Here is an 8,134-nt window from a genome sequence, read left to right as displayed (position 1 = left end):
GGTTCACAGGTTCAGATCCTGGGCATGGACATACACAGCACTCATCAAGCTATGCTGTGGAGGTATCGCATATACAAAATAGAGGAAGATTGGCACAGATGTTAGCTCAGAGCCAATCTTCCTCACCAAAAACAAAAACAAAAAAATCCCTGGGAGAATCTCTCGCCAACAACACTGAATTGGTTAGGAAAATAAATCCTTCCACAAAAGTATTTTTCCCAAGAAAAGAGAAACACATGTGAAAGTAGGGGAAGGTATAATAATAAGGATGTATGTTTAAGGTGCTCATGGGGCGTCCAAATGAGGACACCCAGTGGCAGCAGAAGATAAGTGACTCAAGTTCAAGAGAGAAATTGGGACTGGAGATATGGCTCTAGAAATTGAGAGCATAAAGAAATATGTAGGCCAACAGGATTTGGCACAATACTTTTCAAGAACTGAAAGAAAAAGGAAAACTTGTCAACCCAGAATCTTATCCTCAGTGAAAATGTCTTTCAGGAATAAAGGGAAAATCAAGACCTTCTCAGATGAAGAAAAACCAAGAGAATTTGTCACCAGCATGCCTACCACAAAAGAATAGCTAAAGCATGTTCTCTAAACAGAAAGGAAACTATAAAAGAAGGAAGCTTGGGATATTAGGATGAAAAAAAAGAACCTAGTAAACCAAAATATGGGTAAATACAATAGGCTCTCCTCTTCTTGAGTTTTCTAAATTATGTTTGATAGTAAAAAATATTGTAGCACTGTCTATTATAGTTCTAAAAAACATTTGTAAAGGCATCGAAGATTTGACAAAAAGCAAGGAGTTATCAAGACTTCTAAAATTCATATCTTGAAATAGAGGTTAATGGACATAAAAAAAAATTAAAAGGTCCTATCTTCTGTCTACTCAGAGTTCTAGAATACGGCAATAGGGGAATAGGAAATGTTCTACAGATAATAGTTGAGAATTTTCCAGAATTATTGAAATACCTCAATGCTCATTTACAGGAAGCTCGATAAATATACCCCCAAATGAACACCTAGACTTATTATGGTGTAATTCCAGAACATTGCATAGAAAGAGATCTTAAAAGGAAGCCAAAGAGATCATCAACAAATAAATAGCAATTTGACTGCTAACCTCTCATAGCAACAATGGAAGTGAGAAGATAATAGAATTAACATCTTCAGTAAACTGAAAGAAAATCACTGTCAACCTGTAACCAGAAAAATTAGCTTTCAATAAAGAGGGAAAGCAAACTATAGAGACAAACAAAAATTAAATGTTTCTCACCAAAACATTCTCACTAAATTAAATTCTAAAGGATGTACTTCAGGTAGAATAAAAGTGATCACAGATGGAAGGTCTGAGATGCAAGAAGGAATAATGAGCAAGGATTCTGGTACGCATGTAGGTAAATTCAAGCAAGCATTGGCTCTATCAAACAATAATTACAATAAGTGAGAAAAATAGACTAGAAGTAAAATAGTGGAAAACTCTGGTATCTGAGTTGGGATGGAGGTGATTAGAGTTCATGAATTTCAGTCTTTCTATCATGGAAAAGGAGGGTAAATAATATAAAAATACAAATATTTAAAAATCAAATATGGAAAACAATAAATCAGATAAATAGTAACCAAAAACTCTGGAGTAGCTATATTAATATCACAGAATACAGACTTTAAGTCAAAGGCTTTAGTAGTAATAAAGAATGTCAATTTAAAAATGATAAAAATCCTCAATTAACCATGAATACATAATTTTAAATTTGTATGCAAGGAATAACATAGCCTCAAAGCATATGATGTAGAAATTGACATATCTACCAAGAGAAATTGACAAATCCACATTTATAGTGGGAGATTTTACTCTTCTCTCAATGTTTGGTAAGTTAAAGAAACAAAAAAAAATGAGAAAGGATATAGAATATTGGAACAGCACAATAAATAAGCTTGTTCAAAGCTACCACATAACATTCAAACACACATGAAGTATTTACGAAAATTTATCACATGCTAGACTTCTATGCATTTCGAAGAATTGATATCTTACAGATCAAATTTAATGATGACAATGTACTTAAACTATGAATGAGTAATGAAAACAAGATGCAATTACGTGTTGTTTACAGAGTTGGAAGTAAAAAGATGGAAAAAATATACCATGGGAACACCAACCAAAGGACAGCTGGAGAAGTTATGTTAGTAATAGACAAAGTAGCATTTAGGACAAGAAGTAGTGCTAGATTGAGAGGGGCACTTCATAATGATGAAAGAGTGACTTGAATAGGACAACATAGAAATCTTAAATTGATATACATCTAACTTTTCGTTAGTGCCGTCGAGTAGATTCCAATTCCCAGGGCCCCTGTGTAGGCAGAGCACAACTCTGCCTGGTCTTTTTGCGCCATCGTCTCACCTCCTGGCACTGTATCAGACAGTGCTCACTGCTATTCAAGGGGTTTTCATGGCCAATTTTTTCGAAATTGGGTGACCAGTTCCTTCTTCCTAATACTTAGCTTCAAAATTAAAAAAGGAAATGACAGAGCTAAAAAGAGAAATAGATTCTCTTTCTCAACTATGACTAGAGATTTTTCTCATGAGTATACAGTTTAATGGATTTACAGAGAGTGAACACACCCAGTTCAAAAGAGAACATTACTTGCACCACAGAAGCTCCTCTCAAACTTCTTCCCAGTCAACTCTCCCTCGGTTGACTTTTTTAACAGACTTTATTTCTTAGAGCAGTTTTAGGTTCACAGCAAAATTGAAGAGAACGTACAGAGATTTCTCACATACTCCTTGTCCCCCACACCCACAGCCTCCCCCATTATCAACATCCCCCACCTGAGTGTTACTTGTGTTAAAATCAATGAACCTACGCTGATGCATCATTATCACCCAAAGTCCATATTTACATTAGGGTTTACTCTTAGTGTTGTACATTCTATAGGTTTGGACAAATATATGATGATGTATATCCATTATAGTATCCTACAGAATAGTTTCACTGCTCCCCAAATCCTCTGTGCTCTGCCTATCATCCCTCCCTCCCCTCAACTGCTGGCAACCACCAATCTTTTTACTGTCTTCATAGTTTTGCCTTTTCCAGAATGTCACGTAATTGGAATCACACAGTATGAACCTTTTCAGATTCATCTCTGTCACTTAGTAATATGCATTTAAGTTTCCTCCATATCTTTTCATGGCTTGATAGCTCATTTATTTTTAATGCTGAATAATATTCTGTTGTGTGGGTGTATCACAGTTTATCCATTCACCCACTGAAGGACATCTAGATTGGTTCCAAGTTTTGACAATTATGAATAAAGCTGCTATAAACATCCACTGCAGGTATTTGTGTAGAATAATTGGAGATTTTAACATATCTCACTTAGTACCTGATGGACCAAGAAGGTAAAAATATCAGCCAGAATATAGTAGATTTAAACAACATGATTAACCCATTTGACCTAATTGACTTATAGATACACAAAACCCAACAACTACAGACTAAAGATTCTTTTCAAAAGCCCATGGAACATTGACCAAGATGAACTGTATGCTAGGCCATAAAGCAAGTCTTTTCAAATTTCAAAGGATTGAGATCGTACAAAATATGGAACTAAGCTAGAAATCAGTGGGGTTTTTCTTTAAGGTTATTAGAAAACACTCAGAAACAGGGCAAGTGACCATAAATTTTTGGAGGGCAAACACACTCAGTCTCCTTTTCTTCCATTCTTGCTTTCTTTTGAATATATATACATATTCATACACATGTACCTTGTACACTGCCAATGAATTTGTCAACAGGAATGCCATGTTTTATTAACATCTCCATAACTTCCTGCAGGTCAGGAAGTTACCCTATATCAGATAGCAATGTCAATTTGACCCCACGTCTCTGCACCCCAAAAGGAGCTCCAGAGCAAAGGCTGCCCTGTAGAAGAGTCCCACGTTGGGTGGAAACAGCTAGGCCCTTGTCCCACCGTCTGTTTCAGTCACTGTCTGGAAGCTGCCCTGAGAGGAACCTGCAGTCAGCCACCACCGCTTTGCTCAGACATTGTCCTGGAGGCTTCTCCAAGAAGAGCAGACCCTGGCTTGAAACCAAAGTAGACCCGAGGAAGAGAACAGCTGGAGGCTGTAAACAACCACACTCATAGCAGCTGGACAGGTTCTTTCTTGAAGGATTATCTGAGTGGTACTTCTCTCTGTCTGCCACAGCCTATACTAGAAAAGGAGAAAGGTTGAAAAGTCAATAATTCAAGTGGCCATGTCAAGAAGCTGGAAAAAGAAAAAAACAACCTAAGTGTCCACTGAATGGATAAAGAAGAGATATATATAGATATAGACATAGATATACAGTGGAATACTATTAATCCATAAAAAAGAATGAAATCTTGCCATTTGCAACAACACGGAGGGACGTTGAGGGCATTATGCCAAGTGAGATAAGTCAGACAGAAAAAGACAAATACCGTGTGATCTCACTTATCCATGGAAGATAAACAACAAACTGAGCTCAGAGATACAGAGAACAGATTGGTGGTTGCCAGAGGGAAGGGGTGGTGGGTGGGGAAAACAGGTGAAAGTGGTCAAAAGGTACAAACTTTCGGTTACAAAATGTATACGTCATGGAGATGTAATGTACAGCTTTGGGACTATAGTATTAACACTGTCTTGCATACTTGAAGGTGCTAACAGAGTAATCTGAAAAGTCCTCATTACAAGAAAAAAATTTTTTTTAACTGTGTGGGGATGGATGTTACCTAGACTTACTGTGGTGATATTTCTCAACCAACGTATACAAATATTGAATCATTTTGTTGTACACCTGAAGCTAATATAATGCTATATATCAATTATACCTCAATTTTTAAAAATGCAAAAATAAAGAAGCTAGAGAAAGAATAGGAAATTAAATACGGGTAAAATAGAAGAGAGGAAATAAAAATAAGAGCAGGAAGCAATGAAATAGAAAGCAGATTAACAAGAGAGAAAAATCACAAAATCAAAAGCTGGTTCTTTGGAAAGACTAATAAAATTGATAACCCCTCAGCAAGACTTATCAAGAAAAAGAGAGAAAGAGAATATAAACTGCCAATATCAAGATTTGGTATATATTTTAAAAATAATAAAAGGCTATTATGAACAATTTTGTGCCAATACATTTGACAACTTAGATGAAATGGACAAATTACTTAAAAAGCACAACGTACTAAAATAGTCACAAAAAAATAGAAAAATTAGGTAGTCTTATATCTGTCAAAGTAATTGAATCCATAATTAAAAACCTTTCCACAAAGCAAGCCCTAGTCCCGATGGCATCACTGGTAAATTCTTCCATACAATTAAGGAAGAAATCATACCTCTCTTATACAAACTCTGTTAGAGATTAGGAAATGAAGGAACACTTTCCTACTCGTTTTATGAGGACTTGGTACCATAATCTGTCAAAGATATTACAAGAAAGTAAAATTATAGGCCAATTTCTGATAGACTAAGATGCAAAACTTCAAAACAAAATAAAAACAAATCAAATCCAAGTGTGGTTTATCCCAGGAATGCAAGATTGATTAACATTCAAAAGTCAGTCAATGCAATTCATCACATTTTCAGAATAAAAGACAAATATATAGTCATCTCAAATGATTCAGAAAAGGTATTTGATAAAATTCCAAATCCATTCAGAATAAAAAACACTCAGCAAAGTAGATCTAGAAAGAAACTTCCTTAATCTGAAAAAAGGAAGACCCAAAAACCTGAAACCAAGAGTATACATAAAGTTGAAATATTGAACGCTTTCCTCTGACTTCCAGACTGAACCAGACAAGAATGTCCACAACTGTCCCTTCTTTCACCTTTGTATTGGTGGTCTTAGTCTCTGCAGTGTGGGCAGAAAAATAAATAAGAGGTATAAGGTTTCTATAGAAAAATGTAAAACTCTCACTTGAAAATAATGGTTGTGTACATAAAATATTCAAAACAATCTATAAACTATTAGAATATATGGCTGAATTTAGCAAAGTTATTAGACACGCGGTTAATATATAAAAATAAAATCATTTAGGAAGTAGCGTCACATAGTCTAAAAGTTGGTTCAAAGTCTTCCCCACACTTGGCAATTTATTTGGCTTCTCCATTCAGGTGATCATCTTAGCGTAGATGGCAGAAAAAATGGCTGGAGCAACTTCCCTATTCCTTGAAGGAGGGTAAGGGGTGGTCCCTAAAGGGGGAGTTGGTCTTTTGTTTAGGGAGACAAATCTTTAGAGTCTTGTTGGTTATGAAAGGAAAGACTCAAAGAATTGGCTGGAATGGGGAGGTCTGGTAAAAGAGAACAAAGGTTCTTTTTACAGTAATAGAAAAGGCTAGCTTCTGTAAGGTAGAGTATGATCTAATTTTGAATGATTTTCAGATCCCTCTGGAAAAAGAGCAAGAAGGTAGTAGAAAGGACCCTGGCTAGGGAAAGTGGACTACAGAAGTATGGCGAGAGGCGGGCCTGAGGAGGGCGTATTGTGAGTTGTCTCCTATTTTATATCTTAATTCCTCTCCGGATGCTCCAGTGGTTTCAGCAAACCTTTATTAACTACTAAGTTAGAGTCAGATTTATTTTAGCATTTTCTTGGGAAATACAGGAAAGGCTGTGATCATGTTGGTCGGTGGACTGGACCACAGAAAGACAGGAGGCAATAAAGAGGCGTAGGGAGAAGGCTGGGAGAGAGCCCGACAGCCAGAAGTGGTCTAGAATAAGGGGACAGCTGGAGTCTGTTGTTGACACTCTCTCTGGAATTCTCAGAGATATTTCGGAGGAGACTGAATTTACTAAAATCAAACGTGGAATGTGGACTCAAGGTATTTTATTTGGAATATCAAAGGAATGGTGACCCCTCAGTTATCTGTAGAATTGGGGACATTCAGGTTACATTTAATTACTATATTGAAAATAAGTAACATTTCTGTGAAAATGTAGCACTACACAGTTTGCAAAGCTCTTTCACTTTTTACTCTCCTTTCACAGATAATTCATGACTGTTTTATTTTCCAAAGCTATCTCAATATTTGGTAGAGGCAATATATTTTTCCTTAAAACATGTAATAATGTTTAAGCAGAACCTAACACCATTTTCAAATAGAGCTACACAGTGATTTCTTTACAATTATTAAGTAATTTATTCTTTACAATAAAGCAAACATCCCAGCTCATTTGAAATAAGATTTTTTTAAAATTGAATTTATACTTAACCTTTTGGGAACATCTTTATTAAAGAGCCTCACTGATTCTCCCTGGTGGCATCTGCCAGACGGCCTCCGAGCCTCCACCTCTCAGATTCTGTGATGCATAGGAATGGAACAGAGTGGATGCAGAGAACCTCAGAAAAACTCCTGCGCCAGCAGAGAGATGCAGCAAATATTCTGTGTGCCTGAGCAAAGGTGAACCTGTGATTGCCATGACAGCAATGGAGGTGGTGTTTGTGACAAGCAGAGGCATCATTAAATGGTATTTGTTTTACCAATGAATAACCTCCTCTGGTTTTTCTTCCCCTAAACTGAAGCTAGTTGATCAGTTCTCTCTTCCTCAACAAAGTCTTAATCTTATACATTAATACAAAACCACTTCCAAAGTATTGCCTAGTGCAGCCCACAGCAGCCAAGGAAAGAAGCTCTGTATATGAACATGAGATTGGGGTTACCTAAAATTCTTTTTTGGGATAATGCTAATGCTAGTGTCAAAGTATAATTTTTTTAAAGTTAAAAACATGGCTTATACAAATATAGAGTGAATATGCTTCAAAAATTTGCTTTATTCATTAATGAAGGAAGTAGCAGAATTGTAAAGCTGGTTCAAAGAGAACTGGAGAGACTGAGCACAGGCAGGCACTGAAAGAAATCACTCTGTGATAAGGTTGTTAGGTTAGATATAAAACCGGCCACCAGTGTATAGGGCAATAAAATCATAACCTTTGTCACTACCTTTTCTAAAGTAGAGAAGTCATGTGCACCTCTACTGGACAAAAATCATTTCCATCTTATAAATCTACAAGTTAACATTTCTATTCCACAGAATCTGAGCCCTAACCAATAGTAGACAGTAAGTGAAACAAGGGAACAATCCCCCCAGACAACGTTTGAATGACAACAAAGGGACATGGTC

Source organism: Equus przewalskii, chromosome 19 (assembly GCF_037783145.1).
Source record: "Equus przewalskii isolate Varuska chromosome 19, EquPr2, whole genome shotgun sequence".
In the NCBI taxonomy this organism is placed as follows: Eukaryota; Metazoa; Chordata; class Mammalia; order Perissodactyla; family Equidae; genus Equus; species Equus przewalskii.
The sequence above is the reverse complement of the archived record's forward strand: the minus strand, read 5'-3'. Positions refer to the sequence as shown.